The 19,790-nt window shown below is 29.6% G+C and overlaps 1 protein-coding gene across 3 annotated transcripts in view; it reads left to right on the top strand.

The window, feature by feature from the left end:
• The window catches only part of LOC125068833 (inositol-trisphosphate 3-kinase B), a 156,385-nt gene that overhangs the window by 29,288 nt on the left and 107,307 nt on the right, over positions 1–19,790 (top strand). The gene's annotated exons all lie outside the window — the stretch shown is intronic.

Consider the following 19,790-nt stretch of genomic DNA (forward strand, 5'->3'; position numbering starts at 1 on the left):
TTATAATTAAAGATTAATAATCTGCACGTGGACAATGCAAAATCGTTTTATATCTTTTTATACAGTATTTTCTCAATGTAAATTAGCCGAATGACGCACGGAGTCGGAAAGCGGTTAATGTCGCTAAATATAAACATTTGACATTTAACTTGTAAGCATTTTTAAATGTCGAATATTGTTTTATTCGATTTTAATCAAACTGTTTTGTTAGGAAAGAATTTTTTATAGGCTCATTATAATTTATTACTATAGCACGAATTCAGTTATTTATAATCGACTGTTTTTTATTACGAGTCTAGCTGCTTCGGACGTTACTGCTCCGTCCACGTGGGTCATAGAGTAATTTTATATAGTCAACATGTTTCTCAATAAACGGGCTATGTAAAATAGAATAGATTTGATTAAAAGTCACACCATTTCCATTCATTATTGACGCAAGATCTAAATAATTCTTTAAATAACTTAATTTAGAGCGGCGTGTTACTTTTTCCTCCGTGATATAATTGTCATGATGGTTGACCGTTGAAGCATTGAAGCAAGATGGTAATTAATCAAACTCACTTTCTCATTTATATAATACTAGCAGAACCCGGTCAATGTTGTCCTGGCTGTGTTCAAAAAAATTGTTATTGCAATCGGTTGAATGGTTTGTAGCAGTACATGCTCTAAAGGTTGATAGAAATTGATAGGCTATATATATATATAATTAAGGTATATAAACGGTTAGTTTTCTGATTTTATTGCATGTCAATTCAAAAATGGTGTATAAAAGTGCCTTAAGTCAGTATCTATAAGACAAACATGGTCTATTTAAGTATTTGCCATCTTGTTTACATGTTGATACATTTATTATACAATTAATACGCAGTATTATAATGACATCTTTATTTGTATCAGATATGTTATGGAGCTCCGTAACCGTAACCAAAACTAAAATAAAAAAAAATACTATTCGTAACAGAAACCGATATTTTTTTTATTATAATGTAGTTTTTAGATAGTGCTAATATCCAACAACCAACTCGTGGTGGAAAATGCTCCAAACCTTCTCAAAGGGAGAGGAGGCCTTAGCCCAGCAAATTGGGAAATTTAAGGCTGCTAATGTAATGTAATGTTATACTTAAAAAAAGTAGCTAATTGTATTTTAAAGTTATTCGTTTTCTATCTGAGATAATACCTAATACTAAATAATAGCCTACAACTAAGTCTTTGCAGTTGACTTCGTTGATTTAAGAATACTTGCCGTTGCCGAAATTATGTTAAAAGCTAATATGCTGTATGCTAAACAACAATATAAAAATATACTTAAACTGATAATTTAAAAAAAAAAAACAATTTATATGAAGTTTTAATTTATTGTATTTCACAATAATTTGCATACACCTCTTCTCTTAAGGAGAAGTTGAAGATTAATTATATTAACAAGCCACTGAAAGAACCATTGGCGCTTTTATTTGAACCAACTATTTTCGATTACGATCCGCTTACTCAATCCACAGGTCATTATCGTTTTTTTTATAGCAGTCATTCATATTACGCTCTATTTAACATTACGGATAACATTGACGTATATGACGGATGCTGGCATCCGTTCAGAGAACAAAACAAGTGTTATAAATATTGCAGGATTATAAACGATAATTCAAGTGTGACAACCTTTTATCGAATCGAATATTGTTGTGGAATTTTTATGAATGTCGAATATACGTTACGTTAAAATCCGAAGCGATGAATGTTATTTCAGGGAAGATAATATGAGTCACATACGTTACCAAGTGCAAGAGTTTTTAGTGTGAAATCTTTTTAGGGTGTGATGATTTTAATATTTCTTGATTGATTTTGTGTACAAATTTTAAGTGACACGTTTATCGTAAAGAAATTATTTACTTCTATTGTCTTTACTGAATTTGGCGTGATTATTATTTCATATATCGGACGTAAATAAAGGGAAGTAACAGTGGTATTCTGTACACACGACATACGTTGATACGCTATAATTTTCAAACTAAAATGTTGTGTCTTCTGTGTCTGTGTTTACACGGGCTGACTCACATCTCTGAAACGGAATACAATAACAAAAACGCTGTTTGGCGGTAGAATATAACGAGTGGATATTACCCCCCCCCCCCCAAACTGTCTTACATAAAGCTTGACCACCAAGTATAGCATATTTTTCCTCCTTTTTCCATCCTTCATAGGCTTGAGTGACGTTCATACATTTCATAGAATTCTTTGGGACGATTGTTAAAAATAAATTCAACATATATACTGATACAAAACAAGAAGCAAATCGACCTCCCGGTGTTAACTGGTTACCTTTACATATAGACATACATTTACTTGGTGGTAGGGCTTTGTGCAAGCCCGCCTGGGTAGGTACCACCCACTCATCAGATATTCTACCGCCAAATAACAATACTCTGTATTGTTGTGTTCCGGTTAGAAGGGTGAGTGAGCCAGTGTAATCACAGGCACAAGGGACATAACATCTTAGTTCCCAAGGTTGGTGGCGCATAGGTCATGTAAGGAATGGTTAATATTTCTTACAGCGCCTTTGTCTATGGGCGGTGGTGACCACTTACCATCAGGTGGTCCATATGCTCGTCCGCCAACAAATGCCATAAAAAAAAGACGATGGCATTGCAGAAGTTCAAACCATACTTAGGGCGGAACGTTGATAGGATAGAGCTGCACTTCTTGCGGTGATCACATACAGCCACAAATAGAATAGCTTCTTAGTTATTTTTTATTTATGAAAACAGAAAAGAAAACATTACCAGGTTTCATTAAAAAAAATGCATATTTTATGCTATGGTTTTTTATATATTTACGCACGAAAGTTAAGTTTTCAAAATGACTGCCTTTTTAAAACAAGCTAACAGTTATATTCTTTACGTGTTCGTTAGTCCGGATTAAACTTCAAAACAAGTAGAAGTTACTTTAAGTAATTGGACTTTAATAGGGTATACTTTTACTTTTTCATGTTATAATAAAAATTAAAGGTAAAACCACGGACTATTCACATTTCACAAACTTCGCCAACGAGATAATGATAGCTGCTACTCAGTCATGTCACTAAAATTGAAAACTGTCACCACTAATTGTAATTCAAATAACATAGTAATACAAATCTTGAAACTACCTATTCAAATGCAAATATAGTCTTTTATATCTGAAAACACGAACCTATCTCGTAATAGTTACTGGCGTCACATAGTTGTAAAAAATCAGTTGACTAACTTGGAAAATAAGTAACGAAACATAATAAAATGTCTTGTTTCATTTGAAAATAATACGGAATATATTTTTTTTTAAATTGAGAACAAAAAACAAGTAAATTGAGACTAGTATGGCAACATTTTCTGTATTTTATTAATGTAAATAAAACAATCCCAGATTATTCATTAAATGTTTTAACATTTATTTTTAATTCTTTAAAAAGCTTCATTAAAAAATGAAATAATGTCATACGTGGCCCGATTAGTAGTCACTGTTATTCTTAAAGTTATGCAAAAATATTATTCAGTTTGCGCAGTCACGCGCTGCATAAAGATATGAGTAGAACACCGTACGGTAGCAAAACGGTACTTGCAAATGATCTTGTAAAATAAATGAATTAGGTATGTATGTTTAGTGGTATTATTCCTTAGTATGCCAGTGTAACATGTATATACAAATAACAACTGATGTCTATCCGTTTGTTTATTGCTGTTTAATCGGACTGTGTGAATGACAGAATAGAGTGCCTGTGTTTGCGCTTAGCGCTAACATGTGCAATATACTTACTCCTCCAAGGACGTCTTGTCTTTTAGAATGTCGAGAGTCGAATTCCGGCAAAAAGGTCTTTATTATTAATTAAAATACAAACATCACACAATTTTTGAATTTGTGCATATTAAGATAAATCATCCACGCACGTGCTTAATTGTGCAAACTCGTTTTATGCAAACATATTCGATTCAGACTTTTGTCATACATTGTAAAAGGTCGCATTCTTACAATATTTAAAATACAAAAACTCAATTATTTATAGGTAGTTAATTATGTACGTTTTGGCGTTGATACTTTTTTATTTACATTAAATGAATGTTTCAACTTTTTAGCTTGTTTCACTAAGTTTTACGTTTTTTATGTAACATTGGGTAAATATTTTACCCACATTAAGCGACTGCCACGCCTCATAAAAATAAATGATCACTGTAGACTTATTATTATTTTTTTTGGACATCATAAAAGAATTATAAGTAACTAATAACACTTCGATTACCAAATTATACGATACATGTGTATTTAATAACAAAAAGGAAATAAATTTATACTAATGAAACGAACTTGGCGGTGGGGATTTATGCGAGCTAGTCTGGTTGGGTATTAATTCATCAGACACTCTACCGCCAAACAGCAATACTATTATTATTGTTTATGGGTTTGAAGGATTGTGGTGACCACTTCCCATCAAGTGGCCCATTCGTCCGTCCTACGTATATTATAAAAATATATAATTATGTAAAAGTATATGTGATACAATTTCAAATATCACTTTTTATATTGTAATTTTTTTTCATTTTATAAATATTTAAGGAAATTCTAAAAATTTATTTGCATAGTGATTTAATATATTTTTATTTTAAATAAATATTAATCGGAATTTGATATAATAAAGGTTAATGTTATTTTTTATACAGAAATAATGTTTAAAACACTAATATTAATATATTCTAATTATAAATTTCGTTCGTATGCATTTTCCATTTTAAAAAAAAGTAAAGTAACTGGCCCCTAATACCCCACTTCTGAGCTAAGGCCTATCCCGTTAAGAAGGTTGGAGCTTACTCCACCACGCTCCTTTGATGCACATGTGATAGAATTTCATTAAACACCCGTTGCACCCGTAATCATACACGCGTTCTTACCACTGGGCAATCTCGGCTTACATTCCATGTAAAATAAATAAAATTTTGCTATCTATACATGCTTGTAAAGATAAGAAAAACCCTGATTAAAACCACAAAGTATTTTACCCCTTACAAGTCACAGATTTCTAGCGAAACACATTTTCCTTCAATTACAATTATAACATAATCAACGTATACATAATTATGTTTTTAAGCAAATAATTACTTAAGATGAAAGCAAATCAAATCGCCATTTTATAAAAAAAAAAAACATAAAACAATAATTAATAGTGATATATAATTATTGAATTTTAAATGATATCAAATCGAATCAAAATACTCTTTATTGTACACCAATAAACACACACATAAGTCACATTCAAGAAAGATGCATAAGATATATCTCTAAAACAGCAATCTCTTCCGGGCAACCGTCAAGTGGAAGACAGAAACAGAGGTAAAAATATATTACAGACATTTTGATAAAATAGTATAAATTTAGTAATTCTAGACTACTGTTTTCTACCAAAAATAATAATCCATAATAATAGTATTATTACAATCTTAATAATAAGTGCATGTCGTGGAACGAAATAAATATATTCAGTATTGATTATAAAACGCAGAGCGCTTCAAATCGTCCACAACACGACTCACAGAAGAGTCTCGTAAATGAATCGTAAAATGTGTAAGTAAAAAAGGAGACAATAGCTTGTCATGGGATTGCCTTGTTCGCGGCCATAGTAAACTGATAGTTTTATTTTTTATAGTCGTCCCACCCACCATTGACGTCAATCGACCGGTTTGATTATTGTGTAGTCGTGTCATGTGTGTGCAGGGTCGCAGGGCTTGCATAACTCTTTAATCGTACTTATTATTGTTTATTTTAGCAAATGAGGATAATTATTTATTATGGTACTTATTGTGTTCTAAATATAATTTTGATTGATGTTCACGTTACACGTGTAACTTGTTAAGTATTTAGTAGTCAGATGTATAGTAGAGTAATGTGTGTGTCATTTTTGAACAAATGAGCATAGAGTATCTGTGTTTTGTTTATTTCGGTAGAGCTTGCATTTCGAATCGCTTTACGATATCTTTTTTAAAATGATGATTCTAATGTATCTTGAATGCGACCTTAGTTACATGAATTAATTCTATTTTGAAATAAAATGAGTTTGTTCAAGTATTATATTGATGAAGTCCTGCTTTCTGTTAATCTAATAATGTAATGACATCTCAAAGCAATTTTATAATATTAAAAAGATTGGTAGGCCATACAAACCTAGGAACATTAATGGGAAATTACTATAATATTTGAGGTATTTTTCCAAGTACGTATTAAAAAATTCTTATACGTTTAACATAAATAGTTTACTTTGTGCTCAGGCCGCGTGTTGTGTTTATTTTTTCTTGTATATAATAAATATAATGTTATGTTCCTGAATGTTAATTTGTCGAACATTGTTTTTTTTATTGTTGAACATTGTCATTATTATGCCTAAATAACTATCATTATTTTAAATTATTAGATCTAAGTATAACCCTAACAATAATGTCGGTAAATTTGATTGATACGTTTGTTAAGTACAACTATACTTATAGTTTTGTTCGTGCGTTTATTGGACATACAAATATAAGATATTTTTCTATGTATGTACTGAGGTAATAATATTAACTTTATCGTACGTTGGTATAGATTTGAACGAAAGATACATTTAATTAAACAGCAAATATCAATTACGTATTATGTCGCATAAACTATTTTATCAAAAAATGTTTTTATTGACAAATATTGTTAAAATAAAAAATTGATTTTTTTTTCTTTTAACATTATTTGTTTTAAAAATATTCGTATAAGTATAGGTCTGATAGTTTTAGTCTAAATAACTATTAAAAGAAAATTCTTAATTACAAGAATTTTAAGAATTTTTCAATTTGATGCAAAATAATTTTGTAACAGCCCTAGTGAGGATTGAGCAAGTGTCAAATCACTTGGTAGAAGCGTGTTGCAGTTAGTTGTAAAACAGGATGGAGATCAACTACATAAAATTGATTCCAATTTCCAGTTGATCGGGTTGTCTCCCTCTGTTTTGCCTTTTTTTCTTAAATTATTTATTTTTATTAACAATTGGAATTCATCTCGATAAACGTTAATTGCTTTGCTTACAAACGAATGAATTCGTTTGAAGATTCATTATTTAAACGCGGTATAATAAATTCCATATTCAAATATTTAATTAATTTTTATATTTTATTCTTAACTGCCAGAAACTTTAAAAATATTATTTATGTTCATATTGACGTAATTGCGAAAGCTTATGAAAAAAAAAATGTTGTAGTATTTTTATTTGACATATTTATGACAGATACGTGTGTAAACTGATGTAAATATTTATTAGTTAGTATTATGTTCATTTATATGCCCAAAACTTTTGAAATACTATAATTATGCACATATAACATAAATATAGAGACAAAACAGTTTAGGTTTAGAAGATATAGACGAGCATAATTATTCAAAAAACAAAAAATGCAAATAAGAATAGAAAAATAAAATTTCGAATTATGCAAATTCATATGTTTTCTTCAAACCAATAATTACTATGATCGAATTACAGCAACTGGGCGAACTCTAGTTTGTTTACTGTTGCGCCTCCAAAATGTTTGTTACATATAATTTAGTCTATTCTAATATTATAAATGGGAATACTTTCCCATTTACAAGAGATACTTCTCTTTCTGTCTGTCTGTCTGCCTTTAATGATATTTTCCAAGAAGCAAGCTTACTAGGATATACTTTTTGGGCCTAACACCTGACACCTGAAACCTTCTCCTCAGGGGAAGAGGCAGCCTTAGCCCAGCAGGGCGACATTAACGGGCTGTTACTTAATTTTTGCTGTTATAAGTTAAAATTATATAACTGATTTGTTAACATAGACCTAATAATTATAAGTACAAATTAAATACAGTACTTCACTGAGATGCAAAGGTACTGTAAAGACATTTAGTGAAATGACAAAATTTTACGGCGAGACTGCAACATGAATACGTCATTCTTATTTTATTTCCTTTATGTACTGACTGGGGTACAGTCATGTTTTATGTTTTACTAGCGAAGCGCCTCGGCTTCGCAGCGATTTATCAATAAAGAAAACTATATTATATAATTCAATTTATACCATGCAGCGCTCGGGTTTATCTATCTTTCTTATAACAACATACATACAAACAAATAAAATTGACCACTTTATAATATAAGTATATGTATTATATATAACATTCCTCATTGGTCTCGCAGATTTCGAGGTTCAAGGTTCAAATATAGCTACAAGATCAGGTTATAGAGTGTTTTAGTCGAGAATTTCTTAGTAGTGGTCGGGCCTCTGGAAGCTGGCATTTTACTTCTGAGTGAGAAGTCGTCGGTCCTCCGTCTAAATTATTTCCAGTCGTATCAGATTTGCTATACTATTTGATTATAAAAAATAAAGAATAGAACTATGTTTCCTGCGCAGATAGATATTAGCCTTCTGGATTTGTGTAGCCGAAACCGGTCAGAACGAACATCATCATATCGTTTCGCAATTTAGAACCGTATACCAGATTAAATAAATAAACTAATAAATCTAAAAATAAATTGTCAGTTAAATTTTGATAAATCAATAAGACGATTAGCTTTCAAGTTGCTTTGTTAAAATATTACGAGGTTTTAATTCTTTTGTTTAGAGGACCGTCTCGCAGAGTTCTAAAAACGAAATAATATATTTAAACAATAATATACGATTGATAATATTCGAACCATATGTATGTATGAGACTATGTTGCTATATTTATAATGTAAAAAACCTATAAATATACACTTGAAGTATTAAATAAATGTATAGATTTAGACGTCATTGATTCGACGTCATGTCAGTTTGAAATAATTTTAAATCGAATCGAATTAAAAGCTTTCTAGTATTAGATAATATCCAAAATAACGGTTAATTATTTTATCGTGTGAACTACATTTTAAACACACTTATATATGTAAGATATGTTAATGATTTCATTAAATGTTTACATATATTTTTTTTTTGTTGTGTTTTATTTATTAGTTTTTTTGCGACGTTGTATCGAAAAACCGAAGTCAATCAAGAAATGGGAGAAATTCGAAGAAACTAAATATTCTATTTTGTTTTTTTTAAATCTTAAATGACTAATGTCATAGATCGATTCTGCGGTTTTTCGTACAGGTCGCTCAGGACTCAACTCTGTATTTTTACAAAAATTAAAAAGTTAAATTGCTTGTTCCAGATGCTAAACGCTGATTGAGGGCGTTGACTCCTGAGCGACCTTCGGCTCCTGGAACTCTGGGATCGTCTAACCATGGATTATCTTGGACTTCTTTTTAGATTGTATTTTCTATTGCCTTGTGCTATTTAGGTGAAATTAAAAAAAAGAAATGTAACGCGTTATTATCTATAATTATATTCTCTCTTTTTTATTTAATGCACTTTCTTCCAACGTAGTATCAGTATTTCTGACTTTTTAAATGAACACTATTGTTTTGTTGTATTTTAAATAGAATAAATATCCAATCAATAAAAACGGTTGCGAAATATTAATATTATGAAGTATCTAAATATATATTTTTATTTAATTGCAAGATAGACTAATAGTCGTCATTGTTACTTGTAAATTAAAAAATGGCAACATTATTGCAAAGCATAATTTTCTCATTCGGTTTTTAAATGTATTGATATTTATTATAAGTATAAAAACGGTTGATTTAATCCAAAAAATAAATGATATACTTAATGGATATTTTTAAAGTAATGACAAACGTTTTATGATTAATTTAGGCAAATGTAACATAGCATGTTTATATATTATGCTCGTATAAGGGTACCAAACTAAAATATTGTGTCTAGGATCTTTGGGGACTGACTTTTTAACGTGTAACCATAACACAGAAGTCCTATTTGACCAATGTAATAAATGTACTCATTAAAAAATGGATATCGATAAAATGGCTAGGTTTTATATCAAGTTTCTGAATGTGAGCACAATGTTGAAGGCTCTTGTTCGTAGAAATATCTTACCCATCGTGAGAACGAACCCTAATATGGCTTACGAAAAATGTAATATTTCCTCTTACTGTTATATAGACGGATGTTATAAATTCCTTGTGACTCAGAATTAATTTACACGGAACCCGATGCATATACGAGGATATTGTATAATAACGTCATAATTATATATATTACGTATGCATAATGATTTAAATATATATAATTATAATTTGATTTTGATTCGTTCCTGTGGTTATATAATTGATTTAATAATACAAGATTATTTTATTATACGACGTTTCGTTGACAGTGAATTCGCGGTTGTGATTCATTATATTGTACACCCGAAATTAACTTAGCATATCACATAATTTTGTATACATATATAATTTACATATTAAATAATAATCAAAATGCATAGAAATAAAAATAAAAGTATATTTTTAGATGAACGTCTATGTATGATGTATGCCTATCTGTATTGTTATTGTTAAACTAGGTATAACAATATTATTTTTTTTTCAAAAAGTTCCACAACATGAACGAAGTAATTAATTAATTTAAAAATATACAAATATATCTTAGATAATAGAGCCGAGATGGCCCAGTGGTTAGAACGCGTGCATCTTAACCGATGATTTCGGGTTCAAACCCAGGCAGGTACCACTGAATTTTCATGTGCTTAATTTGTGTTTATAATTCATCTCGTGTGGAAACCTACATGTGTCTGATTTCAACGAAATTCTGCCACGTGTGTAAATACACACACACCAACTCGCATTGGAGGAGTGTGGTGGAATATGCTCCAAACCTTCTCCTCAAAGGGAGAAGAGGCCTTAGCCCAGCAGTGGGAAATTTACAGGCTGCTAATGTATGTAATGTAATATATATCTTTTATAATGGTTTATTTAAAACAATAATTTCTCTTTTTCAATCAAAATTATATAACAATATAACAACTCAGATTATATACAAGATATTTATTAGTATGTATAATATATGTTATGACTTCAATGAAAGTGATTACCTACATCAATGTTTTTTTAAATAAATTTAAATTACCAATTAACAGTCCGTTTCTAGATAGGCGTTGATTTTTTAATTAGATATTACAATATAAAAAATGCGATTGACGTAAATCGTTAGTAATGGCAGTTACGATATTCATGATTAAGCCAATTATAATACAAGCGGAATACGTTTACGACTTTAGGTATAAAATTATAATATGAAATCAGATTGAATAACAATAAGAATACAATGTAACAATAAGGGTTTTTTATACAACAAAAAAAAAAAACGATTCGTTTTGCTTAATGTCTCGACGTTTATATTTTCTATTAAAATGCTATAGTCTATTCCAATCGAAGAAGGGATAAAGGCAAACGAAGCGTGAATTTACTAATCTTTCATGCGATTTGCTAATTTATTTGCTTGTTAATTGTAATAATTAGTGCACAATATAGCTTGGCTGTATTGTGCGCTACTTATTAAATTCTTCCGATAAACAACGTACATCCATTTTACTTTTACCTCCAAAGTTCCGAAAACAGTTTCGTCGACGTTCAAAACGTTTTTTTTTTTCAAAAATCCATAGTGAATATCATAGTTTCTTCAAGGTCTTTCCTCTCGACCAATTATATCGCGACAATTCAATGTCAAATCTTGTTTGTTTAGCTTTTGTCCTCTTGTGGTTGGCATAGACGACAGTATCCATCGTCTTTATACTACTTATAATACTATCCGTTACTCGTAGAACTTTGATCCGTAAGTTACAAAACAATGGTATCTTCTGAATTACGAATCGAATACCATTCGTAAGCAAAACGATGAGTTTCATGAATATAGTAACCGTCAAATGAAGCGTGTTACTAATCCTATTATTAATTATTCCAGTTCTACTTATGTCTTTATTATATATTTGTGTGTGTTTAGTGTGTTTTTAAAACAACCACTACATAAAACATTGTTATACCTAAATGACTAAGATTGTAAAAGGCAGATGGAGCGCAAGGAACATCATAGTGTAGCAACAAAAGCAAATACAATGTAAAAAGCAAATGCAAAATCTCGGTAGTGCGAAGCGATGCGTCTTTTTATAAATACGTTCAAAGTGATGTTACACTTTAAAGTTCCATCCGCATTTTGATGTATAATCTGAGCCCAAATGATTACTTACATTTAAAGAATCGTGAATACGATTCTGGTATTATTACCAAAGCGTTTAAATATTTGCAATACATTTTATAATATCCATATTTGAATAATGAATATCATATATAGTTTTATTTAGAGTTTAATTATGAATATTAATTAATATACAATTAATATACATATAATTTATTTGAAAATTTGATTCTCATTATTAATGATAATTACATAATTATTTTCAGCGTTTCATTTTAAATTAAATTAATATTATAGATTTTTATAATACCATTAAAGTATTACATTCCTTATATCGTTATAAATATTTCTGCATTTAGAATTAATAATAACAATCAAGAATAATGGAATAATAACATATCATTAATTTTGTAAAAATATATTATGAATATAAATATAAGTTTATTTTTATTATTCTCGTAATTGTGGCAATATTAAATGTACCAAAATTATTTCTTGCCTTATAGTAAATGTAATTTATTAAATTTAAATGTAAATGAAAACAGTTTAATATGGAAGGTTGTTATTTAATAAATATTTTTCTTATACGATAATTATTTCAACTTTCTGTATCTTATATAAAAAAAATATATAAATAGGTTTATGTATACTTTTTAAAATTTCTTATCACTTTAATATGTAACATTTAAAAGCAAAGGTCGAAGTAACAGTACCAATAGAATGTTTGGCGAATCTTTGAAGTTAATTTTAAACTAATAAAACTTCTATATATTATACAAATTTCTTATTTACGTTATTACTCATAATATTATATATACTCGTGTGTCTTTAAATTATGATTTTTGATAAGATATTAATTTTCATCTGCTATATATTTATAGATCTATATATGTATAATAATAATAATTATTAATATAATTACAATAACGATTTTAGTTCGTATTATTTTTGAAACATTCAATATGATATAATTATACCAATGTATTACTTAGTTATAAATTATTTTATTTTATTGACACTGTATGATATATAAATAAAGTTTATTGACTGTTGATCAGTTTTTTTGTTACAAGTCGATCGACAGTAAGTGATCGTAACTGCACATAGACATAGGTGGTGTAAGAATTATTTACCCTTACATCGCCAATGTGCAATCCTTGGGAATTAAGATGCTATGTTCCTTGTGTAGTTACATAGACTCACACATCCTTTAAAACGTAACCGTAAAAACGTAATAATTTTACATTAAACCCTTTTTTCTTGGTAATAGTTATCGACTATAAACGAATACATATATAAAAATCTAATCTTATATAAACCATTTGTAATACCTTCATTTAAAAAAATAATAATAGAAGTAATAGAAATTTAAATGATCACAACGTAAACGATACGTTCAAATCCCAACCCCTCTGTTTTCTAATAATTCAAGGCAAGGCCAATGACGTATGTCTACCTGTTAATAAAGTATAATTCCAATCAATTAAAATGATGTAATAATTGTGTTTTAACGAAATTATCAATTAAGTTAAGTGATAATTGATATTGTGATATGTAATTAAATATTAATTTATACATTACATATTTACCTTAATTTAACATACATAAAACTCGTTTTAAATCATATAGTTATATATTTTCCTCAAAAAATATTTAAAATTGTTCATATAGTTCTGTTTATTTAATAGTTAAGTAATTTATGTAGCAAAACTGATGAAGCACAGTTTATTAATAGCAAGAATATGCCGAGCGTTATTGCTTTTCTATTCATGTAGGCGCTCAGTAAACAATATTATAAGCAGTTGCTTAAAAATGATGACTAAAAATACCAAAGAAGATTATTACAATCCTACAGGAATACTGGCTAATAAATATATAAATGAATGTTATACCAACAGTAATCTATTAGTTTTGCATCCTTATTTTTTAATTACAAATATCTCAACAATAACGAACAATTCAATAGGTCTTTTTCGTATTTTTGATACATACTTACTTGTAAAAATAGACCATAGCTTTTACTTAACAATCAGTCTACTATTTAATAAGCAATAATGTTTTTCGACAAATTTTGTTGGTTAATCTGCAATAATTTTAAATGCGATTCCTACTGTTAAAGGAACACGTAAATGTTTTAGTTGCTTTTTAGTGTTAAAATCAATATATTTTTACCTGCTTTAATTACCTGTGTTTTTGAATTAACATTTAACAGAATTATAATAAATATAAAGCAACAACCATCATATAACAGATGGCATTTATAGAAAAAGAAACAGCAGTCACTGTGCCTAATGATACATTATTTTTTTTTTCAAAAAAAAAAAAAGATCAAAGAAATTTACCTTAACCTATATCTATATATGTTTGTTCATTAATACCTATAAGCTGTCGAACGTTATCTCAAGGTACAAATTATGAAAACAAGTCACATATAACATTTCAGAGCATGTCGCGAATCAGCAATTTGTCAAAGATAAGCTTGTATAGAAAAACCGATGTTATCTGTTCTATTGATAGACAATTTCAATTACATGAAAGCTTGGCTCTTATAGACTTACGATGGCAATCAAACCTACATATCTAGTATTCATTTATACGATAGCCCACGTCACCCGACGTCGCTTGCATTGGAATTTAGTGAAAAAAAACAATGAAAAAATATATAAGCTTATAGTTTATTCCAGTCACATTCCAATCAAAGATGAATGAACAATTTTGTCATTGAATTTACGTAAATCAATAGGCGAGATCTTAAATCTATGGAATTCAATAGCAAAGTTGATATCGGAACTTTGGAAGTAATATTTAAATAGATTTAAGTAGTAAAGTAGTGTAGTTTTATAAATATATTTTAACCGAAAACTCTTTTTATTGCATATTATAGCAGATTTATTAGTAAACATTTGGTTTTATAATTTGTGTTTTTTCTTGCATTTGCAAAATTGGCTGGTATGGAATGCGACTGTTCTGCATCTGTTCTATATAAATTATTAAAAACATCAACGTTATTTTATTTATAGTAGATATATTATTAATTTTGTTTCACAAAGGCTAACTGGCTAACTGGTGGTAAGAATTTATTTCTTACATTTAACCGTTCAAGAACTATAAAACCTACTGAAGTAGTTTTCATATTTATTTGTATTAATATGGTTTTTATACTGTTTATATATTTATTTTGTTTATATAAGATGTGTTCGTATCAGTATTATATTTGGAATTTGTAAGAATATCAAGCCGATGCGGGCTGCGCGGGTGCAAGAGAATTAAATAAGGCGATATATATACAATATTGGTGGCGAAAGATATATGGTGTGTCATTGCGTGATTTATTTACGCGCTTCCAAAGCAGCTGCGCCTGAGTTGAGCTAACAGCGTATGGAGACAGATTTCAATTTTTTGTACGTTTTGATTTTATTATGATTATTTACTAAATAATGAACAATGTGATTGTTTTAATATTGATGCTAGTTTTTAATTTTTTATTTTTATATAAATATGTACACAGACCGCTCGTCGATCAACTTCAAGCTCAAGGCTTAACTTTAGATTCGACATCGAAATCTGTGAATAGTGTATTTTTTTTTTAAATATACTTTAGCTGTGCCAATTGAACTAAAAGTAATTTAACTAAAATCATAACACGCAAGTGGACCAAAATATATAGAATAAGGATAAAACAACTTATGAATAAACAACTAATCTTTTTATAAAGAAACAGATTTATATAAGATTTTAGCAAATATTGGTCACAGATACTGAATCATTTTGTTTTTATCATTCACCTGAAAAAGCCGAACTCTCAGATTTAATACCAGACACATTGCACTTTACACGAAAAAGATTAATTGATGCGGTCTAGATCTCAATTCTGAACTTAACATGTCTGTAATAAAAGGAATACAAAAAAAAAAGTATGTAATAAAAAAAAAAAACTCTTTTTAACAGTATAAAATATTATTCGTTAAAATCGATTTCCATAATGTTCTACCGTTTGCAGAACCAGATGCTGTTTCTATATTATAGAAAACAGTTACAAGCTATTTTGTACTTCTGTTTGAGAGTGCAATTAATTTAGATGTTTAGTAACATGGACATCTCCGAGCCGGTGGTTCTGATACCGAATTCCAATGGAAATATTTTCTATAATACATAATGCATGTCCCGTGTTATGACAATTTGATTTATTTGTAATACACAGCTTGAGCTTTTTTTGCTTATTTTGTCAGTTCGTCGAAGTAATTTATAATTCTTATTGAATTCGTAATGTCGAAACGCCTAAATAAGTAATGGGTTTGTAGTTCGAGCTGCTTATATCGTACGTGTATATATTTTCTGTGTAAAAAATACTCAGTAATAATCCAAATTAAGTTGAATGAAGATTTCGTGTATATGTGATCGTTCTCATCTATTCGTTGCATTAAATTGAGAATCTCCACTCCAGCTACCTATAAGACCAGAAGAATTATTTGAATAGTTAATCGTTTTTCAAATATTAAAAAGAAGATTTAGTTATGTTTTGCTCAGAGAATCGAAAATTTGTACTGATTCCAAGCTTTTTGTTTATCTTATTCAGCACTGTAAATAGATCTTAAAGAACTTATAGAAAAAAAGGTATAAAACAATGAAACTTGCCAGTTGTTATATTTATCTAGTTACGATATCATCCCGATTGTATTTCGATCGAACTTTGACCGAACCGTGACTGGATTATTGTGTTAGTAGAAATAGGAAAACAGCTGATCGTCACCGATGAAGTTTCGGTTTGATTGCGATAAATTGTCAATTGGTTAATTGAATTGGCGTCCAGTTTTGTGTTTTCAACCACATGAACATTTTCTGCATAATTTTAAATTTTAAATCGGTGAGATTTTTTTTTATTAAAATTATTTGTATTAATTAACTGTCACATATTCTTTTAAATATAATTTTATGTTATTATTACAAAATAAGGCAAAAGCATACTAAGCATATTCTGTTACTAATATGTGAAATAAATTGGAATTTTATTAAAATAGATGTAATGATTATACGCAGATTAGTCTAAGAACCAGTGTTCCGCAGACTTACAGTATTGTAGCAAATTCCATACTAATGCCAGATATAGTGTTTCACCTGCCATTGGGGAAATGGAGGTTCACTATCGAGGGTTCCTTTGGCGTGCCAAGGAGTCGACCTTAAAAATTTTCTTTCAAAACGTGATCGCAGCATGTCTTAATGTATCTATATAAGAAAAAATACAGAAAATTTTAATAACAGATACACATAATCCGGTTCCTATTATATTTGATAGAATTTCATTTAATTTATTTTAGAAAGATAATTGTCAATACAAATAATATAGTTTGGCTGTTCAACATGACGGAGAAGAGATATCGTGCAGTCGCAGCGCGGTTTATTTGCTTTCTCATAGGAGTGCAAGAACAAACAAACACTACCGACTTAATAATTCGCTTATTGAATTACTTTAAAGAACAAAGGTTACTATATGTACGTGTTGTATATACCTTATATAAAAATTAAGAAAAGTGAATTGAGTTAAACACCAGCAGTCCTGTCATAATTGCAATAGATTGCTCACGAGATGACGCTCATTACGTGATTACACGGTGCGTGGGCGCAGGCGACACCAATTACAGGATGTGATAACTAGTAGGATTCCACTGCGTATCTGAAGATACATAGATTACATTGTACTAATTTAATATGAATTATTAACGAGTGTAAAAGTCAATATATGAAATTAGGTATTGCCCGCGATATATTTACAGATTAACTTAAAATATAACGTTAATTTAAGACCTCTTTGCCACATTGGTGTTTATTTCACCACTTAGGGTAGAAAATCCAAAAACGCTTAAATTACCTATTTACTCATTTTTAATCAGTACCCCAAAAATAAAGTTTCATGTTTCAAACTTAAAAAATAACGGACTTGCTTACAATCTTTCAACCCCTATTTCAGCCCCTTAGGGAAAGAATTTCCAAAATTCCTTCCTTAGTTGGTGTCTAATTAATAAAATGATCCTACTCACCAAAATTCATGGTCCTAACTTTAATAGTTTACGTCCGGCGATGATGAATCAGCTAGTCAGGATGTTATTTTATAAGTAGAAAAAAAGATCAAATATATGTAATAGGTGGTAGGGATCTATGCAAGCCTGTCTGGATAGGTACCACCCACTTAACATATATTCTACCGCCAAACAACCATCCATTGCATTTTTGTGTTCCGGTTTGAAGAGTGAGTGAGCCAGTAACTACTGGCACAAAAGAAACTTATTTCCCAAGATTGGCGGCGTATTGGTGCTATGAATAATATTTTTTGCAGCACCAATGTCTATGGGATGCGGTGACCACTTACCATCAGGTGGCCCAATATCGGTTGTCAGACCGCCTACCTTGATAATCAACTATTATCGAGGTAGGCGGTAGATTAATTATAGATTGCGCCATTGAATTGTTTAGTTATTTCAAAAATATGCAGTCTTGTATGTAAATTACCGAGCCTCTTCTATATATATAAATGTTGTATTGCTGTACTGTACCTAAGCTTGGTAGGCACATGGTTATGCAGCCCCAATTACGCCTAACTGCAAGATTAGATTATTTTTAAATAAAAACTACGTACGTGCCGTAGCTTTAGTCTCTTTTGTCAACGTTATAAGACAATTTATCTACTTAGCTGTAGTGTTGAAATAATGTAGACAATTATGTTTACTTTTGTTTGTTAAAATTAGACACTGATATTATATTAGTGGGGCATCTACACTGATCGTTTGTTTACTATAAAAACGCGAAGCAAATACGCGCGGTGACGGTGCGGCTCGGTGCGGTTGTTGTATATGCATACATTGTACGTACAGTCGGGATAAGAAAAGGTTCGTCACCTTAAGGTCTATTTTCGTGTGCTCAGTATGCAATATAATCAGCTTTACCGATTGAGTATGACATATTGTATATCATATCATAGCATATCACAATGTACACTATTTTGAACCTAGTTATCATACTATGTGAGTTAAATTTATGTGCAGTTTTGTGTTTAATGCTTTAGTTTCAAAATGTACTAAGAGTTTATGACTTGATAAAGGAATGAATTTGAAAACTGACGAAGGTTTTCTTACCCTGACTGTACGTATTACACAAAGTCAGTTTCGATTCGGCGCCGATGCGACTACGATACCCTGTATTATATGTGCATAGAGCCTTAGTAACAATTCAATGAAATACAATTCGTGTTTGAGTGTATGCGCAGCGTATTATTTTAATGTAGTTGATTTTTTTTTTATCCATTCATTTCTGAAATTTTATTTGATAAATTATAATTATATGGAGCTGTATCAAAATTTGTAATAAATGCAATAATATCATTTGGATTCTTCGGTGTCATCAACAGTACTTTTGAAAGACGATAATATTGAGTCATCCTTAATAAGGTTATCATTTACTTGTAGGCTATATTGTTTTGATAAATTGGTAAATAGTTAGACTTAGGACATTATTACCAAGTAGGTAACTGAGTTTTTTGATTAATTAAGACAATTTTATGTATTTGGTTCGACTGGGATGCCTTGTCTAATCCTTATCATACCTTTTTAATTTATTCTTTGAATAATTTGACAAAAATAAATATTAAAAAAACGCAGTTTACAAATGTATGTACGTTTAATAAGTAATCACGTTTGTTGCTTTGAAAATAAATCGCCAGTAA

This window comes from Vanessa atalanta, chromosome 14 (genome assembly GCF_905147765.1).
Source record: "Vanessa atalanta chromosome 14, ilVanAtal1.2, whole genome shotgun sequence".
NCBI lineage: Eukaryota > Metazoa > Arthropoda > Insecta > Lepidoptera > Nymphalidae > Vanessa > Vanessa atalanta.